Raw genomic sequence first — 21951 nt, forward strand, 5'->3', positions numbered from 1 at the left:
CTGCTTGGGAGTTACCCTTCATTACCTCTGAGCTTTCCTCATCACTCGAATTGCCCTCTTTGCTCGCTGAGGCTCCAGGTTGTTGTTCCTCCTCCTGAGGGGTGGTCTGACCTGTTGGTTCATTTTCGGATGTCCTGGCCTTTTCCTTCCGTCTCTGTTCGGCCTCCCAGAACCTATGTGGGCATGAAAAATAAAAATGACCAGGTTTTTGGCAGAAATTACATTTTTTATCATGAGGACATTCTTTGGTGTCATGTTCTGTACTAGCACAGTTTCTACAGGTTGCCTCACAGTCATCCTTAAAATGGCCATATTTTCCACAGTTTCTACAAAAGGGTGGCATACCAGAAAAAAAGAAGTCTCCATTTGAGGAACCTATTTTAAAACGTGCAGGAGGGAGTTTCACACCGCCTGGGAAATTAGGGTCTCTTTCACATGTTACTAGAAATTTCCATTTGGACGTCCATATGTGAAACTCATTAAGTACTTTCCCTATACATTTTACACTTTTAAAGTACATTGAAAGAAAACATGTTAGTTCCACTGAAGTAACGAAAGGAGAAAATACTTTAAGGATTACCATTTTTACCTCATCCAGGACGTGCTCGATAACTTGTATTCCTTTTAGAATAGGATTGTTTTTTGCCTTTCTGGCTCTTACCAGGACATCCTGAAAAATGCCTTCCCCGGTGAAGGTGATGTCATAATCGCCACGCCTCGGATAATCCTGGATAGAGAGAATCTCGTTCTTCTGCACATGAAAGAGCCCTTCAAGCACGTCCTGGACTACGTACCGCAATTTCCTTTCATCACTTCCGCCCTCTGTGAAATGAATACGGATAGTGTTTTTAAGCCTCGCATAGTGAGGCACGAGGTTGGGGTCAACCTCCATGGTAACGCAACAAGAAAAAGCAAATCGCAAACCGCTTGCAATCTGCGCCTTTCAGAGTTCTGTAAACAGAAACACCTGAGAGGCTGGGGGGGATCGCAACCCGTTACCCTGGGACTAAGCCCTCTCCCAATAGCAGCAGGCAGGGGAGCCCACCGAAGTGGGTCACCCTGCAAGGCCGAGGAGAGGGGTACCCGAGTACCTTCTGGACCACAGTCGCCTGTACAAGACACTTGACCGCAGCCAAAAGGCCGAGAAGCGATAACCAGAATTGGTTTCAAACTACGGAGCCACCCAAGGATCCTGAAAAGTCCATTTGTGGAGATGAGCTCCTGGACTCCCGTTAAGAAGACATGTTGTCAACCTCTAGATCCCTTACATGCCTGCACTTTTCGGCTTGCTGCTGCTGCAATCCACGCGTTTTAGATCTGCATAACTCCACCTCTTTAAACACAGCACCTTCACCCCCTGCTGTTCCCACCCGCCTCAACACCGGTGGAAGGGAGGAGAACCAATTAAGGCGGGGGGTGGGGTGGAACGAGCAGCTGTCTACCCTTAGCAGGAGGGCTCCTGATTACATACCTCTCCTGCTGCTGCTGCTGCTGGCTGTCCAGCAGCAGACTGAAGGTGGCTGCTGCTGTGCACAGGTATATAAAGGCTCAGAGCCTATTATGACACGCGCAGCCAGCGTTCCATTGCCACATTCCATCTACTGCAGGCAGGATACCTGGCTGGCTGAATGTCGCTGAGAAGCTCACAGAGACCGCCATAAGCAACAGTTTAACAGAATGCCACAGACTAATCAACCAAACTTTTTGGGTTGGGTTCTCTTTTATAGTCTGCAGGCATTAAATGAAAGAAGTCAGTGTTCCAGCAGAAGGAGACAACGTTTCAGAAAAGGCATTGTAGCAAACCAAAAAAGAAATTTTAAGCGCAGCAGAGTAACCAGCGCACATACCTGTTAGCTCAGGTGAGTTTAAAAGGCTGCTGTTGATAACAAGGGCATTTGCTAAATAGATGGTGTGTGTGCAACAATATACTGAAAGGTCAATTATATTGTGCAGCTTATCTCACCACCTGTAGTTATTTAGGTGAAAGCTCCAAAATGCTTGCCTAATATGTCTGTTTATCCAAAAGGAAGTAAAAAGGGAGAGCTAGAAAGATAGCATTGCATCACATTACATGGCAATGCAATGCACAGTTGCTGAAGTTGAACCAAAATGAGCTTGTAATCTGGCTTCTGCAACTTTGAACATGAAAAATTCAATGAGGAGAAGAAAAGCAAAGCCAAAGAGTCCATCCCAAAATCCGACAAACAAGCAAAATGAACAAAAAACATTGAATTCAATTCTTTCTGATTTTAGAAACTGCATTAAAGAAGGGGTGCACCGGTCCTGGAGATACTGCAATACCAGGTCAATGCGTGGAGTGGACAGAGCAAGCTCTTTTTCCATCTCCCTGTTCTAAAAATCCATTTAATATATGGTCCCCAGATAGGGGACGTATCAGATATTAAACTGATAGGAACAGATACTACACTTGATCTTAGCCAAAAGGCCGAGAAGCGATAACCAGAATTGGTTTCAAACTACGGAGCCACCCAAGGATCCTGAAAAGTCCATTTGTGGAGATGAGCTCCTGGACTCCCGTTAAGAAGACATGTTGTCAACCTCTAGATCCCTTACATGCCTGCACTTTTCGGCTTGCTGCTGCTGCAATCCACGCGTTTTAGATCTGCATAACTCCACCTCTTTAAACACAGCACCTTCACCCCCTGCTGTTCCCACCCGCCTCAACACCGTTGGAAGGGAGGAGAACCAATTAAGGCGGGGGGTGGGGTGGAACGAGCAGCTGTCTACCCTTAGCAGGAGGGCTCCTGATTACATACCTCTCCTGCTGCTGCTGCTGCTGGCTGTCCAGCAGCAGACTGAAGGTGGCTGCTGCTGTGCACAGGTATATAAAGGCTCAGAGCCTATTATGACACGCGCAGCCAGCGTTCCATTGCCACATTCCATCTACTGCAGGCAGGATACCTGGCTGGCTGAATGTCGCTGAGAAGCTCACAGAGACCGCCATAAGCAACAGTTTAACAGAATGCCACAGACTAATCAACCAAACTTTTTGGGTTGGGTTCTCTTTTATAGTCTGCAGGCATTAAATGAAAGAAGTCAGTGTTCCAGCAGAAGGAGACAACGTTTCAGAAAAGGCATTGTAGCAAACCAAAAAAGAAATTTTAAGCGCAGCAGAGTAACCAGCGCACATACCTGTTAGCTCAGGTGAGTTTAAAAGGCTGCTGTTGATAACAAGGGCATTTGCTAAATAGATGGTGTGTGTGCAACAATATACTGAAAGGTCAATTATATTGTGCAGCTTATCTCACCACCTGTAGTTATTTAGGTGAAAGCTCCAAAATGCTTGCCTAATATGTCTGTTTATCCAAAAGGAAGTAAAAAGGGAGAGCTAGAAAGATAGCATTGCATCACATTACATGGCAATGCAATGCACAGTTGCTGAAGTTGAACCAAAATGAGCTTGTAATCTGGCTTCTGCAACTTTGAACATGAAAAATCCAATGAGGAGAAGAAAAGCAAAGCCAAAGAGTCCATCCCAAAATCCGACAAACAAGCAAAATGAACAAAAAACATTGAATTCAATTCTTTCTGATTTTAGAAACTGCATTAAAGAAGGGGTGCACCGGTCCTGGAGATACTGCAATACCAGGTCAATGCGTGGAGTGGACAGAGCAAGCTCTTTTTCCATCTCCCTGTTCTAAAAATCCATTTAATATATGGTCCCCAGATAGGGGACGTATCAGATATTAAACTGATAAGAACAGATACTACACTTGATCTTAGCCAAAAGGCCGAGAAGCGATAACCAGAATTGGTTTCAAACTACGGAGCCACCCAAGGATCCTGAAAAGTCCATTTGTGGAGATGAGCTCCTGGACTCCCGTTAAGAAGACATGTTGTCAACCTCTAGATCCCTTACATGCCTGCACTTTTCGGCTTGCTGCTGCTGCAATCCACGCGTTTTAGATCTGCATAACTCCACCTCTTTAAACACAGCACCTTCACCCCCTGCTGTTCCCACCCGCCTCAACACCGTTGGAAGGGAGGAGAACCAATTAAGGCGGGGGGTGGGGTGGAACGAGCAGCTGTCTACCCTTAGCAGGAGGGCTCCTGATTACATACCTCTCCTGCTGCTGCTGCTGCTGGCTGTCCAGCAGCAGACTGAAGGTGGCTGCTGCTGTGCACAGGTATATAAAGGCTCAGAGCCTATTATGACACGCGCAGCCAGCGTTCCATTGCCACATTCCATCTACTGCAGGCAGGATACCTGGCTGGCTGAATGTCGCTGAGAAGCTCACAGAGACCGCCATAAGCAACAGTTTAACAGAATGCCACAGACTAATCAACCAAACTTTTTGGGTTGGGTTCTCTTTTATAGTCTGCAGGCATTAAATGAAAGAAGTCAGTGTTCCAGCAGAAGGAGACAACGTTTCAGAAAAGGCATTGTAGCAAACCAAAAAAGAAATTTTAAGCGCAGCAGAGTAACCAGCGCACATACCTGTTAGCTCAGGTGAGTTTAAAAGGCTGCTGTTGATAACAAGGGCATTTGCTAAATAGATGGTGTGTGTGCAACAATATACTGAAAGGTCAATTATATTGTGCAGCTTATCTCACCACCTGTAGTTATTTAGGTGAAAGCTCCAAAATGCTTGCCTAATATGTCTGTTTATCCAAAAGGAAGTAAAAAGGGAGAGCTAGAAAGATAGCATTGCATCACATTACATGGCAATGCAATGCACAGTTGCTGAAGTTGAACCAAAATGAGCTTGTAATCTGGCTTCTGCAACTTTGAACATGAAAAATCCAATGAGGAGAAGAAAAGCAAAGCCAAAGAGTCCATCCCAAAATCCGACAAACAAGCAAAATGAACAAAAAACATTGAATTCAATTCTTTCTGATTTTAGAAACTGCATTAAAGAAGGGGTGCACCGGTCCTGGAGATACTGCAATACCAGGTCAATGCGTGGAGTGGACAGAGCAAGCTCTTTTTCCATCTCCCTGTTCTAAAAATCCATTTAATATATGGTCCCCAGATAGGGGACGTATCAGATATTAAACTGATAAGAACAGATACTACACTTGATCTTAGCCAAAAGGCCGAGAAACGATAACCAGAATTGGTTTCAAACTACGGAGCCACCCAAGGATCCTGAAAAGTCCATTTGTGGAGATGAGCTCCTGGACTCCCGTTAAGAAGACATGTTGTCAACCTCTAGATCCCTTACATGCCTGCACTTTTCGGCTTGCTGCTGCTGCAATCCACGCGTTTTAGATCTGCATAACTCCACCTCTTTAAACACAGCACCTTCACCCCCTGCTGTTCCCACCCGCCTCAACACCGTTGGAAGGGAGGAGAACCAATTAAGGCGGGGGGTGGGGTGGAACGAGCAGCTGTCTACCCTTAGCAGGAGGGCTCCTGATTACATACCTCTCCTGCTGCTGCTGCTGCTGGCTGTCCAGCAGCAGACTGAAGGTGGCTGCTGCTGTGCACAGGTATATAAAGGCTCAGAGCCTATTATGACACGCGCAGCCAGCGTTCCATTGCCACATTCCATCTACTGCAGGCAGGATACCTGGCTGGCTGAATGTCGCTGAGAAGCTCACAGAGACCGCCATAAGCAACAGTTTAACAGAATGCCACAGACTAATCAACCAAACTTTTTGGGTTGGGTTCTCTTTTATAGTCTGCAGGCATTAAATGAAAGAAGTCAGTGTTCCAGCAGAAGGAGACAACGTTTCAGAAAAGGCATTGTAGCAAACCAAAAAAGAAATTTTAAGCGCAGCAGAGTAACCAGCGCACATACCTGTTAGCTCAGGTGAGTTTAAAAGGCTGCTGTTGATAACAAGGGCATTTGCTAAATAGATGGTGTGTGTGCAACAATATACTGAAAGGTCAATTATATTGTGCAGCTTATCTCACCACCTGTAGTTATTTAGGTGAAAGCTCCAAAATGCTTGCCTAATATGTCTGTTTATCCAAAAGGAAGTAAAAAGGGAGAGCTAGAAAGATAGCATTGCATCACATTACATGGCAATGCAATGCACAGTTGCTGAAGTTGAACCAAAATGAGCTTGTAATCTGGCTTCTGCAACTTTGAACATGAAAAATCCAATGAGGAGAAGAAAAGCAAAGCCAAAGAGTCCATCCCAAAATCCGACAAACAAGCAAAATGAACAAAAAACATTGAATTCAATTCTTTCTGATTTTAGAAACTGCATTAAAGAAGGGGTGCACCGGTCCTGGAGATACTGCAATACCAGGTCAATGCGTGGAGTGGACAGAGCAAGCTCTTTTTCCATCTCACTGTTCTAAAAATCCATTTAATATATGGTCCCCAGATAGGGGACGTATCAGATATTAAACTGATAAGAACAGATACTACACTTGATCTTAGCCAAAAGGCCGAGAAGCGATAACCAGAATTGGTTTCAAACTACGGAGCCACCCAAGGATCCTGAAAAGTCCATTTGTGGAGATGAGCTCCTGGACTCCCGTTAAGAAGACATGTTGTCAACCTCTAGATCCCTTACATGCCTGCACTTTTCGGCTTGCTGCTGCTGCAATCCACGCGTTTTAGATCTGCATAACTCCACCTCTTTAAACACAGCACCTTCACCCCCTGCTGTTCCCACCCGCCTCAACACCGTTGGAAGGGAGGAGAACCAATTAAGGCGGGGGGTGGGGTGGAACGAGCAGCTGTCTACCCTTAGCAGGAGGGCTCCTGATTACATACCTCTCCTGCTGCTGCTGCTGCTGGCTGTCCAGCAGCAGACTGAAGGTGGCTGCTGCTGTGCACAGGTATATAAAGGCTCAGAGCCTATTATGACACGCGCAGCCAGCGTTCCATTGCCACATTCCATCTACTGCAGGCAGGATACCTGGCTGGCTGAATGTCGCTGAGAAGCTCACAGAGACCGCCATAAGCAACAGTTTAACAGAATGCCACAGACTAATCAACCAAACTTTTTGGGTTGGGTTCTCTTTTATAGTCTGCAGGCATTAAATGAAAGAAGTCAGTGTTCCAGCAGAAGGAGACAACGTTTCAGAAAAGGCATTGTAGCAAACCAAAAAAGAAATTTTAAGCGCAGCAGAGTAACCAGCTCACATACCTGTTAGCTCAGGTGAGTTTAAAAGGCTGCTGTTGATAACAAGGGCATTTGCTAAATAGATGGTGTGTGTGCAACAATATACTGAAAGGTCAATTATATTGTGTAGCTTATCTCACCACCTGTAGTTATTTAGGTGAAAGCTCCAAAATGCTTGCCTAATATGTCTGTTTATCCAAAAGGAAGTAAAAAGGGAGAGCTAGAAAGATAGCATTGCATCACATTACATGGCAATGCAATGCACAGTTGCTGAAGTTGAACCAAAATGAGCTTGTAATCTGGCTTCTGCAACTTTGAACATGAAAAATCCAATGAGGAGAAGAAAAGCAAAGCCAAAGAGTCCATCCCAAAATCCGACAAACAAGCAAAATGAACAAAAAACATTGAATTCAATTCTTTCTGATTTTAGAAACTGCATTAAAGAAGGGGTGCACCGGTCCTGGAGATACTGCAATACCAGGTCAATGCGTGGAGTGGACAGAGCAAGCTCTTTTTCCATCTCCCTGTTCTAAAAATCCATTTAATGTATGGTCCCCAGATAGGGGACGTATCAGATATTAAACTGATAAGAACAGATACTACACTTGATCTTAGCCAAAAGGCCGAGAAGCGATAACCAGAATTGGTTTCAAACTACGGAGCCACCCAAGGATCCTGAAAAGTCCATTTGTGGAGATGAGCTCCTGGACTCCCGTTAAGAAGACATGTTGTCAACCTCTAGATCCCTTACATGCCTGCACTTTTCGGCTTGCTGCTGCTGCAATCCACGCGTTTTAGATCTGCATAACTCCACCTCTTTAAACACAGCACCTTCACCCCCTGCTGTTCCCACCCGCCTCAACACCGTTGGAAGGGAGGAGAACCAATTAAGGCGGGGGGTGGGGTGGAACGAGCAGCTGTCTACCCTTAGCAGGAGGGCTCCTGATTACATACCTCTCCTGCTGCTGCTGCTGCTGGCTGTCCAGCAGCAGACTGAAGGTGGCTGCTGCTGTGCACAGGTATATAAAGGCTCAGAGCCTATTATGACACGCGCAGCCAGCGTTCCATTGCCACATTCCATCTACTGCAGGCAGGATACCTGGCTGGCTGAATGTCGCTGAGAAGCTCACAGAGACCGCCATAAGCAACAGTTTAACAGAATGCCACAGACTAATCAACCAAACTTTTTGGGTTGGGTTCTCTTTTATAGTCTGCAGGCATTAAATGAAAGAAGTCAGTGTTCCAGCAGAAGGAGACAACGTTTCAGAAAAGGCATTGTAGCAAACCAAAAAAGAAATTTTAAGCGCAGCAGAGTAACCAGCGCACATACCTGTTAGCTCAGGTGAGTTTAAAAGGCTGCTGTTGATAACAAGGGCATTTGCTAAATAGATGGTGTGTGTGCAACAATATACTGAAAGGTCAATTATATTGTGCAGCTTATCTCACCACCTGTAGTTATTTAGGTGAAAGCTCCAAAATGCTTGCCTAATATGTCTGTTTATCCAAAAGGAAGTAAAAAGGGAGAGCTAGAAAGATAGCATTGCATCACATTACATGGCAATGCAATGCACAGTTGCTGAAGTTGAACCAAAATGAGCTTGTAATCTGGCTTCTGCAACTTTGAACATGAAAAATCCAATGAGGAGAAGAAAAGCAAAGCCAAAGAGTCCATCCCAAAATCCGACAAACAAGCAAAATGAACAAAAAACATTGAATTCAATTCTTTCTGATTTTAGAAACTGCATTAAAGAAGGGGTGCACCGGTCCTGGAGATACTGCAATACCAGGTCAATGCGTGGAGTGGACAGAGCAAGCTCTTTTTCCATCTCCCTGTTCTAAAAATCCATTTAATATATGGTCCCCAGATAGGGGACGTATCAGATATTAAACTGATAAGAACAGATACTACACTTGATCTTAGCCAAAAGGCCGAGAAGCGATAACCAGAATTGGTTTCAAACTACGGAGCCACCCAAGGATCCTGAAAAGTCCATTTGTGGAGATGAGCTCCTGGACTCCCGTTAAGAAGACATGTTGTCAACCTCTAGATCCCTTACATGCCTGCACTTTTCGGCTTGCTGCTGCTGCAATCCACGCGTTTTAGATCTGCATAACTCCACCTCTTTAAACACAGCACCTTCACCCCCTGCTGTTCCCACCCGCCTCAACACCGTTGAAAGGGAGGAGAACCAATTAAGGCGGGGGGTGGGGTGGAACGAGCAGCTGTCTACCCTTAGCAGGAGGGCTCCTGATTACATACCTCTCCTGCTGCTGCTGCTGCTGGCTGTCCAGCAGCAGACTGAAGGTGGCTGCTGCTGTGCACAGGTATATAAAGGCTCAGAGCCTATTATGACACGCGCAGCCAGCGTTCCATTGCCACATTCCATCTACTGCAGGCAGGATACCTGGCTGGCTGAATGTCGCTGAGAAGCTCACAGAGACCGCCATAAGCAACAGTTTAACAGAATGCCACAGACTAATCAACCAAACTTTTTGGGTTGGGTTCTCTTTTATAGTCTGCAGGCATTAAATGAAAGAAGTCAGTGTTCCAGCAGAAGGAGACAACGTTTCAGAAAAGGCATTGTAGCAAACCAAAAAAGAAATTTTAAGCGCAGCAGAGTAACCAGCGCACATACCTGTTAGCTCAGGTGAGTTTAAAAGGCTGCTGTTGATAACAAGGGCATTTGCTAAATAGATGGTGTGTGTGCAACAATATACTGAAAGGTCAATTATATTGTGCAGCTTATCTCACCACCTGTAGTTATTTAGGTGAAAGCTCCAAAATGCTTGCCTAATATGTCTGTTTATCCAAAAGGAAGTAAAAAGGGAGAGCTAGAAAGATAGCATTGCATCACATTACATGGCAATGCAATGCACAGTTGCTGAAGTTGAACCAAAATGAGCTTGTAATCTGGCTTCTGCAACTTTGAACATGAAAAATCCAATGAGGAGAAGAAAAGCAAAGCCAAAGAGTCCATCCCAAAATCCGACAAACAAGCAAAATGAACAAAAAACATTGAATTCAATTCTTTCTGATTTTAGAAACTGCATTAAAGAAGGGGTGCACCGGTCCTGGAGATACTGCAATACCAGGTCAATGCGTGGAGTGGACAGAGCAAGCTCTTTTTCCATCTCCCTGTTCTAAAAATCCATTTAATATATGGTCCCCAGATAGGGGACGTATCAGATATTAAACTGATAAGAACAGATACTACACTTGATCTTAGCCAAAAGGCCGAGAAGCGATAACCAGAATTGGTTTCAAACTACGGAGCCACCCAAGGATCCTGAAAAGTCCATTTGTGGAGATGAGCTCCTGGACTCCCGTTAAGAAGACATGTTGTCAACCTCTAGATCCCTTACATGCCTGCACTTTTCGGCTTGCTGCTGCTGCAATCCACGCGTTTTAGATCTGCATAACTCCACCTCTTTAAACACAGCACCTTCACCCCCTGCTGTTCCCACCCGCCTCAACACCGTTGGAAGGGAGGAGAACCAATTAAGGCGGGGGGTGGGGTGGAACGAGCAGCTGTCTACCCTTAGCAGGAGGGCTCCTGATTACATACCTCTCCTGCTGCTGCTGCTGCTGGCTGTCCAGCAGCAGACTGAAGGTGGCTGCTGCTGTGCACAGGTATATAAAGGCTCAGAGCCTATTATGACACGCGCAGCCAGCGTTCCATTGCCACATTCCATCTACTGCAGGCAGGATACCTGGCTGGCTGAATGTCGCTGAGAAGCTCACAGAGACCGCCATAAGCAACAGTTTAACAGAATGCCACAGACTAATCAACCAAACTTTTTGGGTTGGGTTCTCTTTTATAGTCTGCAGGCATTAAATGAAAGAAGTCAGTGTTCCAGCAGAAGGAGACAACGTTTCAGAAAAGGCATTGTAGCAAACCAAAAAAGAAATTTTAAGCGCAGCAGAGTAACCAGCGCACATACCTGTTAGCTCAGGTGAGTTTAAAAGGCTGCTGTTGATAACAAGGGCATTTGCTAAATAGATGGTGTGTGTGCAACAATATACTGAAAGGTCAATTATATTGTGCAGCTTATCTCACCACCTGTAGTTATTTAGGTGAAAGCTCCAAAATGCTTGCCTAATATGTCTGTTTATCCAAAAGGAAGTAAAAAGGGAGAGCTAGAAAGATAGCATTGCATCACATTACATGGCAATGCAATGCACAGTTGCTGAAGTTGAACCAAAATGAGCTTGTAATCTGGCTTCTGCAACTTTGAACATGAAAAATCCAATGAGGAGAAGAAAAGCAAAGCCAAAGAGTCCATCCCAAAATCCGACAAACAAGCAAAATGAACAAAAAACATTGAATTCAATTCTTTCTGATTTTAGAAACTGCATTAAAGAAGGGGTGCACCGGTCCTGGAGATACTGCAATACCAGGTCAATGCGTGGAGTGGACAGAGCAAGCTCTTTTTCCATCTCCCTGTTCTAAAAATCCATTTAATATATGGTCCCCAGATAGGGGACGTATCAGATATTAAACTGATAAGAACAGATTTTTCTTTTCTTTTTTCGAAAGCCCGAATTCGTGTACAAAACCCGAGTGCGCTTAAAAAAGTGAAAAGTGCCACAAAAAAAAGTGCACTAGGATGCTGGTCTTCTTGAAACCCTCTCCAAAAGGAGAAGGGTCCCCCAAACCATTCCCTGTCCCTCCGAGCCAGAAGGCCACAGCGAGGAACAGGGACAAATAGCCACCTCCAGCCGGAGCCAGAGGCGACCCAATCTTACCCCCAATACCTGCCCGAGTTCTCACCCGAGCAAGGCACTGGGAGCCAAAGACTGTGCTCCCCTCCCGGAAGAGGGGAGCCAACAACGCTCTCCTCCCGAAAGAGGAGAGCCAGTGGGGTTCAGGGGGGAGCGGAACCTGATGGCCACACACTCCCCCCCTAGACCTGCCAAGAGAGGAACCCGTAAGGGAACCGCATCCCGACAAAATCCTAGTAAGGACGTGGACACACGTGAAAAAGTGGACACACAGTGACAAAAAAAAATTAAATAAATAGTGAAGGTTTCACAGTATAATACTGCCCGGACCTTCGACCGGGAATTGAAAAATTCCCCATCCTAAGGCCAGAAGGCCCGGAATAAGGGTGTGTGTGAAGAAAGAAATATTGAAGTGCTAGTGCAAATGTGCCATAAACTCAAGTGGGGTTCCCAATCCCAGTGAGTTAAGGCACCCCAGGGTCACCACTCCTGGGGCACTTCACACTTCGGGCTTTCGATCTTCCCCGGCCCAATGGCGTCGATCCTGGGGGGCCATGCTTTCCACCAGATGACTATATTAGCCACCTGGCGTACTAACAAGCGCCTAAACCCCAGTGTGCATAATGTATCAATCTACTAGGGCGGCCAACATCCAAAACCGCCTTTTCGAAAGATACTACACTTTATCTTAGCCAAAAGGCCGAGAAGCGATAACCAGAATTGGTTTCAAACTACGGAGCCACCCAAGGATCCTGAAAAGTCCATTTGTGGAGATGAGCTCCTGGACTCCCGTTAAGAAGACATGTTGTCAACCTCTAGATCCCTTACATGCCTGCACTTTTCGGCTTGCTGCTGCTGCAATCCACGCGTTTTAGATCTGCATAACTCCACCTCTTTAAACACAGCACCTTCACCCCCTGCTGTTCCCACCCGCCTCAACACCGTTGGAAGGGAGGAGAACCAATTAAGGCAGGGGGTGGGGTGGAACGAGCAGCTGTCTACCCTTAGCAGGAGGGCTCCTGATTACATACCTCTCCTGCTGCTGCTGCTGCTGGCTGTCCAGCAGCAGACTGAAGGTGGCTGCTGCTGTGCACAGGTATATAAAGGCTCAGAGCCTATTATGACACGCGCAGCCAGCGTTCCATTGCCACATTCCATCTACTGCAGGCAGGATACCTGGCTGGCTGAATGTCGCTGAGAAGCTCACAGAGACCGCCATAAGCAACAGTTTAACAGAATGCCACAGACTAATCAACCAAACTTTTTGGGTTGGGTTCTCTTTTATAGTCTGCAGGCATTAAATGAAAGAAGTCAGTGTTCCAGCAGAAGGAGACAACGTTTCAGAAAAGGCATTGTAGCAAACCAAAAAAGAAATTTTAAGCGCAGCAGAGTAACCAGCGCACATACCTGTTAGCTCAGGTGAGTTTAAAAGGCTGCTGTTGATAACAAGGGCATTTGCTAAATAGATGGTGTGTGTGCAACAATATACTGAAAGGTCAATTATATTGTGCAGCTTATCTCACCACCTGTAGTTATTTAGGTGAAAGCTCCAAAATGCTTGCCTAATATGTCTGTTTATCCAAAAGGAAGTAAAAAGGGAGAGCTAGAAAGATAGCATTGCATCACATTACATGGCAATGCAATGCACAGTTGCTGAAGTTGAACCAAAATGAGCTTGTAATCTGGCTTCTGCAACTTTGAACATGAAAAATCCAATGAGGAGAAGAAAAGCAAAGCCAAAGAGTCCATCCCAAAATCCGACAAACAAGCAAAATGAACAAAAAACATTGAATTCAATTCTTTCTGATTTTAGAAACTGCATTAAAGAAGGGGTGCACCGGTCCTGGAGATACTGCAATACCAGGTCAATGCGTGGAGTGGACAGAGCAAGCTCTTTTTCCATCTCCCTGTTCTAAAAATCCATTTAATATATGGTCCCCAGATAGGGGACGTATCAGATATTAAACTGATAAGAACAGATACTACACTTGATCTTAGCCAAAAGGCCGAGAAGCGATAACCAGAATTGGTTTCAAACTACGGAGCCACCCAAGGATCCTGAAAAGTCCATTTGTGGAGATGAGCTCCTGGACTCCCGTTAAGAAGACATGTTGTCAACCTCTAGATCCCTTACATGCCTGCACTTTTCGGCTTGCTGCTGCTGCAATCCACGCGTTTTAGATCTGCATAACTCCACCTCTTTAAACACAGCACCTTCACCCCCTGCTGTTCCCACCCGCCTCAACACCGTTGGAAGGGAGGAGAACCAATTAAGGCGGGGGGTGGGGTGGAACGAGCAGCTGTCTACCCTTAGCAGGAGGGCTCCTGATTACATACCTCTCCTGCTGCTGCTGCTGCTGGCTGTCCAGCAGCAGACTGAAGGTGGCTGCTGCTGTGCACAGGTATATAAAGGCTCAGAGCCTATCATGACACGCGCAGCCAGCGTTCCATTGCCACATTCCATCTACTGCAGGCAGGATACCTGGCTGGCTGAATGTCGCTGAGAAGCTCACAGAGACCGCCATAAGCAACAGTTTAACAGAATGCCACAGACTAATCAACCAAACTTTTTGGGTTGGGTTCTCTTTTATAGTCTGCAGGCATTAAATGAAAGAAGTCAGTGTTCCAGCAGAAGGAGACAACGTTTCAGAAAAGGCATTGTAGCAAACCAAAAAAGAAATTTTAAGCGCAGCAGAGTAACCAGCGCACATACCTGTTAGCTCAGGTGAGTTTAAAAGGCTGCTGTTGATAACAAGGGCATTTGCTAAATAGATGGTGTGTGTGCAACAATATACTGAAAGGTCAATTATATTGTGCAGCTTATCTCACCACCTGTAGTTATTTAGGTGAAAGCTCCAAAATGCTTGCCTAATATGTCTGTTTATCCAAAAGGAAGTAAAAAGGGAGAGCTAGAAAGATAGCATTGCATCACATTACATGGCAATGCAATGCACAGTTGCTGAAGTTGAACCAAAATGAGCTTGTAATCTGGCTTCTGCAACTTTGAACATGAAAAATCCAATGAGGAGAAGAAAAGCAAAGCCAAAGAGTCCATCCCAAAATCCGACAAACAAGCAAAATGAACAAAAAACATTGAATTCAATTCTTTCTGATTTTAGAAACTGCATTAAAGAAGGGGTGCACCGGTCCTGGAGATACTGCAATACCAGGTCAATGCGTGGAGTGGACAGAGCAAGCTCTTTTTCCATCTCCCTGTTCTAAAAATCCATTTAATATATGGTCCCCAGATAGGGGACGTATCAGATATTAAACTGATAAGAACAGATTTTTTTTTTTTTCGAAAGCCCGAATTCGTGTACAAAACCCGAGTGCGCTTAAAAAAGTGACAAGTGCCACAAAAAAAGTGCACTAGGATGCTGGTCTTCTTGAAACCCTCTCCAAAAGGAGAAGAGTCCCCCAAACCATTCCCCGTCCCTCCGAGCCAGAAGGCCACAGCGAGGAACAGGGACAAATAGCCACCTCCAGCCGGAGCCAGAGGCGACCCAATCTTACCCCCAGCACCTGCCCGAGTTCTCACCCGAGCAAGGCACTGGGAGCCAAAGACTGTGCTCCCCTCCCGGAAGAGGGGAGCCAACAACGCTCTCCTCCAGAAAGAGGAGAGCCAGGGGGGTTCAGGGGGGAGCGGAACCTGATGGCCACACACTCCCCCCCTAGACCTGCCAAGAGAGGAACCCGTAAGGGAACCGCATCCCGACAAAATCCTAGTAAGGACGTGGACACACGTGAAAAAGTGGACACACAGTGACAAAAAAATTAAATAAATAGTGAAGGTTTCACAGTATAATACTGCCCGGACCTTCGACCGGGAATTGAAAAATTCCCCATCCTAAGGCCAGAAGGCCCGGAATAAGGGTGTGTGTGAAGAAAGAAATATTGAAGTGCTAGTGCAAATGTGCCATAAACTCAAGTGGGGTTCCCAATCCCAGTGAGTTGAGGCACCCCAGGGTCACCACTCCTGGGGCACTTCACACTTCGGGCTTTCGATCTTCCCCGGCCCAATGGCATCGATCCTGGGGGTCCATGCTTTCCACCAGATGACTATATTAGCCACCTGGCGTACTAACAAGCGCCTAAACCCCAGTGTGCATAATGTATCAATCTACTAGGGCGGCCAACATCCAAAACCGCCTTTTCGAAAGATACTACACTTGATCTTAGCCAAAAGGCCGAGAAGCGATAACCAGAATTGGTTTCAAACTACGGAGCCACCCAAGGATCCTGAAAAGTCCATTTGTGGAGATGAGCTCCTGGACTCCCGTTAAGAAGACATGTTGTCAACCTCTAGATCCCTTACATGCCTGCACTTTTCGGCTTGCTGCTGCTGCAATCCACGCGTTTTAGATCTGCATAACTCCACCTCTTTAAACACAGCACCTTCACCCCCTGCTGTTCCCACCCGCCTCAACACCGTTGGAAGGGAGGAGAACCAATTAAGGCGGGGGGTGGGGTGGAACGAGCAGCTGTCTACCCTTAGCAGGAGGGCTCCTGATTACATACCTCTCCTGCTGCTGCTGCTGCTGGCTGTCCAGCAGCAGACTGAAGGTGGCTGCTGCTGTGCACAGGTATATAAAGGCTCAGAGCCTATTATGACACGCGCAGCCAGCGTTCCATTGCCACATTCCATCTACTGCAGGCAGGATACCTGGCTGGCTGAATGTCGCTGAGAAGCTCACAGAGACCGCCATAAGCAACAGTTTAACAGAATGCCACAGACTAATCAACCAAACTTTTTGGGTTGGGTTCTCTTTTATAGTCTGCAGGCATTAAATGAAAGAAGTCAGTGTTCCAGCAGAAGGAGACAACGTTTCAGAAAAGGCATTGTAGCAAACCAAAAAAGAAATTTTAAGCGCAGCAGAGTAACCAGCGCACATACCTGTTAGCTCAGGTGAGTTTAAAAGGCTGCTGTTGATAACAAGGGCATTTGCTAAATAGATGGTGTGTGTGCAACAATATACTGAAAGGTCAATTATATTGTGCAGCTTATCTCACCACCTGTAGTTATTTAGGTGAAAGCTCCAAAATGCTTGCCTAATATGTCTGTTTATCCAAAAGGAAGTAAAAAGGGAGAGCTAGAAAGATAGCATTGCATCACATTACATGGCAATGCAATGCACAGTTGCTGAAGTTGAACCAAAATGAGCTTGTAATCTGGCTTCTGCAACTTTGAACATGAAAAATCCAATGAGGAGAAGAAAAGCAAAGCCAAAGAGTCCATCCCAAAATCTGACAAACAAGCAAAATGAACAAAAAACATTGAATTCAATTCTTTCTGATTTTAGAAACTGCATTAAAGAAGGGGTGCACCGGTCCTGGAGATACTGCAATACCAGGTCAATGCGTGGAGTGGACAGAGCAAGCTCTTTTTCCATCTCCCTGTTCTAAAAATCCATTTAATATATGGTCCCCAGATAGGGGACGTATCAGATATTAAACTGATAAGAACAGATACTACACTTGATCTTAGCCAAAAGGCCGAGAAGCGATAACCAGAATTGGTTTCAAACTACGGAGCCACCCAAGGATCCTGAAAAGTCCATTTGTGGAGATGAGCTCCTGGACTCCCGTTAAGAAGACATGTTGTCAACCTCTAGATCCCTTACATGCCTGCACTTTTCGGCTTGCTGCTGCTGCAATCCACGCGTTTTAGATCTGCATAACTCCACCTCTTTAAACACAGCACCTTCACCCCCTGCTGTTCCCACCCGCCTCAACACCGTTGGAAGGGAGGAGAACCAATTAAGGCGGGGGGTGGGGTGGAACGAGCAGCTGTCTAACCTTAGCAGGAGGGCTCCTGATTACATACCTCTCCTGCTGCTGCTGCTGCTGGCTGTCCAGCAGCAGACTGAAGGTGGCTGCTGCTGTGCACAGGTATATAAAGGCTCAGAGCCTATTATGACACGCGCAGCCAGCGTTCCATTGCCACATTCCATCTACTGCAGGCAGGATACCTGGCTGGCTGAATGTCGCTGAGAAGCTCACAGAGACCGCCATAAGCAACAGTTTAACAGAATGCCACAGACTAATCAACCAAACTTTTTGGGTTGGGTTCTCTTTTATAGTCTGCAGGCATTAAATGAAAGAAGTCAGTGTTCCAGCAGAAGGAGACAACGTTTCAGAAAAGGCATTGTAGCAAACCAAAAAAGAAATTTTAAGCGCAGCAGAGTAACCAGCGCACATACCTGTTAGCTCAGGTGAGTTTAAAAGGCTGCTGTTGATAACAAGGGCATTTGCTAAATAGATGGTGTGTGTGCAACAATATACTGAAAGGTCAATTATATTGTGCAGCTTATCTCACCACCTGTAGTTATTTAGGTGAAAGCTCCAAAATGCTTGCCTAATATGTCTGTTTATCCAAAAGGAAGTAAAAAGGGAGAGCTAGAAAGATAGCATTGCATCACATTACATGGCAATGCAATGCACAGTTGCTGAAGTTGAACCAAAATGAGCTTGTAATCTGGCTTCTGCAACTTTGAACATGAAAAATCCAATGAGGAGAAGAAAAGCAAAGCCAAAGAGTCCATCCCAAAATCCGACAAACAAGCAAAATGAACAAAAAACATTGAATTCAATTCTTTCTGATTTTAGAAACTGCATTAAAGAAGGGGTGCACCGGTCCTGGAGATACTGCAATACCAGGTCAATGCGTGGAGTGGACAGAGTAAGCTCTTTTTCCATCTCCCTGTTCTAAAAATCCATTTAATATATGGTCCCCAGATAGGGGACGTATCAGATATTAAACTGATAAGAACAGATTTTTTGATTGAATATATCTTTTATTAGCACAAAAAATAAGTTAACAGACAGTGTACAGTGCCGCAGCCCAGTACACACAGAATTCTACATCATATTTACATAGCATGAGGATACGACGCACTAACTAGACACATCACACCCCTATGCTACACAAAACACTCAATCTGAAAGAAAAAGCATGTCAATCAATACAGTACGACGAACCGTGATAAGGGATGGGGATTGGGAAAAAGGGGATGGGGAGGGGAAAATCACAGGCCCGAAGCTTTATTGAAAGACAAGACACATAAGGGGAGAGGGGGAGGAGGGGTTTAGTCCTCGTCCTCGTCCTCCGGACCGTCCATGATGGAATAGTCTCTGAGCAGGCTGTGGATCAGCCTGCGGCAGTCCTGGATGGACATCCTCTCCCTCCTCAAGATGAGCCGGTTCCTGGCGACCCAAACGGCATCCTTGAAGCAGTTCATAAGGCGCCAAGCCTCCTGGATGGCTCCGACGGTATGAACCCCAGGGAAGAGTCCGTAAAGCACAGAATGGTGCGATAGGCTCGCCCTGGGGACAGAGTTCCTCAGGTCGTCCTCAAGTGCAGTCAATAGGCGCTGTGCAAATCCGCAGTCCCAAAAAGTGTGCAAAGATGTTTCCTCCACGAAGGGGCACCTTGGGCAGTACCGGGTCTTACACAGGTTCCGGGCATGCATGAATGACCGGACGGGCAGTCCGCCCTGAATCGCCATCCACGACAAGTCCTTGTGCCCGTTGGTCAGCCTGTCAGACGACACATTTGTCCACACAGTCTCCAGCGTGTCCTGGTGAAGTCCTGTGATGTTCTCCACGTCATCCTTGGCTCTGATTAGCTTGTGGATAGTTTTGGGCTTCCACAAGTCGGGCTTGAGTCCCTCCAGTTGATGCTCCCCCACAAATCGAACGACGTCTCCGTAGAACCATGGCGTCGTCCAGTTGTAGGGGAAGGAGCTGTCCCACTTGTCCCAGCCGAGTCGCCTCCAAAGAGGAAGCAGGAAGAAGCGAGACATGGACCTGCCCGCGGAGCCATTCTTGACTTGCAAAGTCCGGCGGACACAATCACACACAAAAGAGGATCGCAGGAGGGTGGGGATATCTGGAACGCCCTTCCCACCCTTGCGAGGCTCCTTGTACATGACGGCCCGCCTGACTCTGTCCATCTTGGATCCCCAGACAAAGTGAAACACTGTCCTGGTAATGGCCCTGCACACAGTGACGTGTGGGGGCCAGGCCTGCGCCGTGTACTGCAAGACGGGCAGGACCTCATTACGCAGGACGAGTGCCTTACCCTCACAAGTGAGGTGTCTGAGGCTCCAGAGTCCGATCCGTTGCTTCACCTTGGCCAAGCGTTCTTGCCAGGACTTGAGGGCCGCTCCTTCCTTCCCGAACCAGACTCCCAGCACCTTGAGGAAATCCGGTTGAATGTTGAAGGGGAAGGGGGCGGAGGAGGCCGGCTGCCAATCCCCGAAGAGCATGGCTTCCGACTTCCTGCAGTTGACTTTGGCCCCTGAAGCCCGGCCGAACCTCTCACACGTCTGGACGAGGGCGTCGACTGAACCACGATCAGCGCAGAAGACGGTGACGTCGTCCATGTAGAGCGAGCACTTGACCTCATGTCGTCCCGGACCCGGTGCGGTGATCCCTCTGATCTCTCCATTCTGCCGGATAGCCTCTGCGAAGAGTTCTATAACACAAACAAAAAGAAGAGGTGATAGAGGGCAGCCTTGTCTGACCCCAGAGAGGACAGGGAAGGGGTCAGTCTTCCAGCCGTTCACCAACACCGAGCTGTGGATATCAAAATACATCAGACGGACATACGAACAAAACATGTTACCCAAACCTAACCGGTGCAGAGCTCGGCCCATGAACTCGTGGGAAACCCGGTCGAAGGCCTTCTCCTGATCCAAGGAGACCAGGGCCGCGTGTGCGCGGCGGACCTTGATGTACTCGACCGTGTCCCGCACGAGAGCGAGGCTGTCTGCGATGCGACGTCCAGGGATGCCGCAGGTCTGGTCCGGGTGGATGATCCGTCCGATGACCGTCTTAAGTCGTGTCGCCATCGTCTTGGCCAGGATCTTGTAGTCCACGTTGAGCAGAGTGATGGGACGCCAATTCCTCAGGTCGCACCTCTTTCCCTTCCGCTTGTACAGGATCGTGACCATTCCTTCCCTCAAAGATGGAGGCATTCTACCCTCCACCACCATCTCCTCGTACAGGTCCAACAGGTCCGGACAGATGAGGTCTCCCAGCGCTACATAGAGCTCCGCTGGAAGACCATCACTGCCCGGGGTCCTGCCGGTCCTAAAGGATTTAGCGGCAGAGAGCAATTCGCCCACCATCAGAGGTCTGTCCAAGGCTGCCGTGCCTGCAGGATCAAGATGGTTAGTGATACCTGACAGGAACTTATCAGCAGCGTCGGGGTCGGTAGTCTTGTGGGAGTAGAGTTCGCTGTAGAAGTCGCTGACGACCCTCATCACGTCCTCCTTCCCACGTCGCATGTTTCCGCTCTCGTCTCGCAGCTCGTTCAGGGGCGTGTGACCGGCATGAAGTTTCCTGAAAAAGAATGAGTTACATTTCTCACCCTTCTCCAGATTCTCCACTTTGGAACGGAAGATGATTCGCTTGGACTCCTCCTCAAAGTGCCTTTTCAGGCTCTTCTTGGTCTCCTCCAGCTCCTCCCTCACGTCCCAGCCGCAGTGAAGAAGGTCCTGCAGCGACCGCAGCTCGCGCTGCAGCCCTCTGAAGTCCCTCCTCTTCTCACACTCCTGTTGTCGACCCTTGGCCTGAAAGAAACAGCGAAACTCAAGTTTAACATATTCCCACCAATCAGAGACTGTTTGGAAGCTACCCTTGTAGGACTGCCACATTGCGTAGGCTGCTCTCAGCTCCTCCACGACTTCATCCTGAGCCAGCAGAGCACAATTCAGCTTCCAGGAGCCGGGGCCGGACGGAAAACCGTCGCCGAGGACACCTTGTAAGTGAATGGCTCTGTGGTCGGAGAAGAAGCAGGAGACCATCGAGTGCCTACTCTGCCTGACTGCCCGAGAGGTGAACACAAAGTCAATCCTGGAGCGGAGTGAGCCATCGGGTCGGCTCCACGAATAGTTCGTGGAGCCTCTCCCCATGGAGCCCACCACGTCCTGAAGAGAGGCCTCGGTTACCATCTCGATGAGCAGCTTGGACGTGATGTCCAACTTGGCAGATGTGCCAGAACTACGACCGTCCTCCTCGATGGGGCAGTTGAAATCCCCGGCCATCACTAAGGTCCTGGTGGTGGCAAGCTGAAGCCGCAGGGTCTGGAAAAGCTCCAAACGCTCATTCTTCAGTGGGGACGCATACACGTTGATGAACCTGACAGGTTCTCCCGCCCAGTTGCCATCTACAACAAG

At 47.2% G+C, this 21951-nt stretch overlaps 12 non-coding genes and 1 pseudogene across 12 annotated transcripts; all 13 read right to left on the reverse strand.

The window, feature by feature from the left end:
- Positions 1-2267: 2267 nt before the first annotated feature.
- LOC141224352 (U2 spliceosomal RNA) lies at positions 2268-2458 on the reverse strand. Its single transcript, XR_012291781.1, has one exon. It is a non-coding gene; the product is annotated as a U2 spliceosomal RNA (small nuclear RNA).
- A 1115-nt stretch (positions 2459-3573) lies between these two features.
- On the reverse strand, positions 3574-3764 carry LOC141224676 (U2 spliceosomal RNA). Its single transcript, XR_012292010.1, has one exon. It is a non-coding gene; the product is annotated as a U2 spliceosomal RNA (small nuclear RNA).
- A 1115-nt stretch (positions 3765-4879) lies between these two features.
- Positions 4880-5070, reverse strand: LOC141225040 (U2 spliceosomal RNA). The gene has a single exon (XR_012292366.1). It is a non-coding gene; the product is annotated as a U2 spliceosomal RNA (small nuclear RNA).
- A 1115-nt stretch (positions 5071-6185) lies between these two features.
- On the reverse strand, positions 6186-6376 carry LOC141224367 (U2 spliceosomal RNA). The gene has a single exon (XR_012291795.1). It is a non-coding gene; the product is annotated as a U2 spliceosomal RNA (small nuclear RNA).
- A 1115-nt stretch (positions 6377-7491) lies between these two features.
- On the reverse strand, positions 7492-7682 carry LOC141225042 (U2 spliceosomal RNA). The gene has a single exon (XR_012292368.1). It is a non-coding gene; the product is annotated as a U2 spliceosomal RNA (small nuclear RNA).
- A 1115-nt stretch (positions 7683-8797) lies between these two features.
- On the reverse strand, positions 8798-8988 carry LOC141224677 (U2 spliceosomal RNA). The gene has a single exon (XR_012292011.1). It is a non-coding gene; the product is annotated as a U2 spliceosomal RNA (small nuclear RNA).
- Positions 8989-10103: 1115 nt separating this feature from the next.
- Positions 10104-10294, reverse strand: LOC141224678 (U2 spliceosomal RNA). The gene has a single exon (XR_012292012.1). It is a non-coding gene; the product is annotated as a U2 spliceosomal RNA (small nuclear RNA).
- A 1115-nt stretch (positions 10295-11409) lies between these two features.
- Positions 11410-11596, reverse strand: LOC141224461 (U2 spliceosomal RNA). Its single transcript, XR_012291875.1, has one exon. It is a non-coding gene; the product is annotated as a U2 spliceosomal RNA (small nuclear RNA).
- Positions 11597-13597: 2001 nt separating this feature from the next.
- Positions 13598-13788, reverse strand: LOC141224680 (U2 spliceosomal RNA). Its single transcript, XR_012292014.1, has one exon. It is a non-coding gene; the product is annotated as a U2 spliceosomal RNA (small nuclear RNA).
- A 1115-nt stretch (positions 13789-14903) lies between these two features.
- LOC141224429 (U2 spliceosomal RNA) lies at positions 14904-15086 on the reverse strand. The gene has a single exon (XR_012291851.1). It is a non-coding gene; the product is annotated as a U2 spliceosomal RNA (small nuclear RNA).
- A 791-nt stretch (positions 15087-15877) lies between these two features.
- On the reverse strand, positions 15878-15969 carry LOC141224573 (U2 spliceosomal RNA; annotated as a pseudogene).
- Positions 15970-17084: 1115 nt separating this feature from the next.
- On the reverse strand, positions 17085-17275 carry LOC141224681 (U2 spliceosomal RNA). Its single transcript, XR_012292016.1, has one exon. It is a non-coding gene; the product is annotated as a U2 spliceosomal RNA (small nuclear RNA).
- A 1115-nt stretch (positions 17276-18390) lies between these two features.
- On the reverse strand, positions 18391-18583 carry LOC141224441 (U2 spliceosomal RNA). The gene has a single exon (XR_012291862.1). It is a non-coding gene; the product is annotated as a U2 spliceosomal RNA (small nuclear RNA).
- Between the last annotated feature and the right edge of the window lie 3368 nt (positions 18584-21951).

The sequence above is a fragment of the Phyllobates terribilis genome, unplaced genomic scaffold (genome assembly GCF_046119375.1).
Source record: "Phyllobates terribilis strain yellow unplaced genomic scaffold, ASM4611937v1 Scaffold_393__1_contigs__length_1774422, whole genome shotgun sequence".
Lineage (NCBI taxonomy): Eukaryota > Metazoa > Chordata > Amphibia > Anura > Dendrobatidae > Phyllobates > Phyllobates terribilis.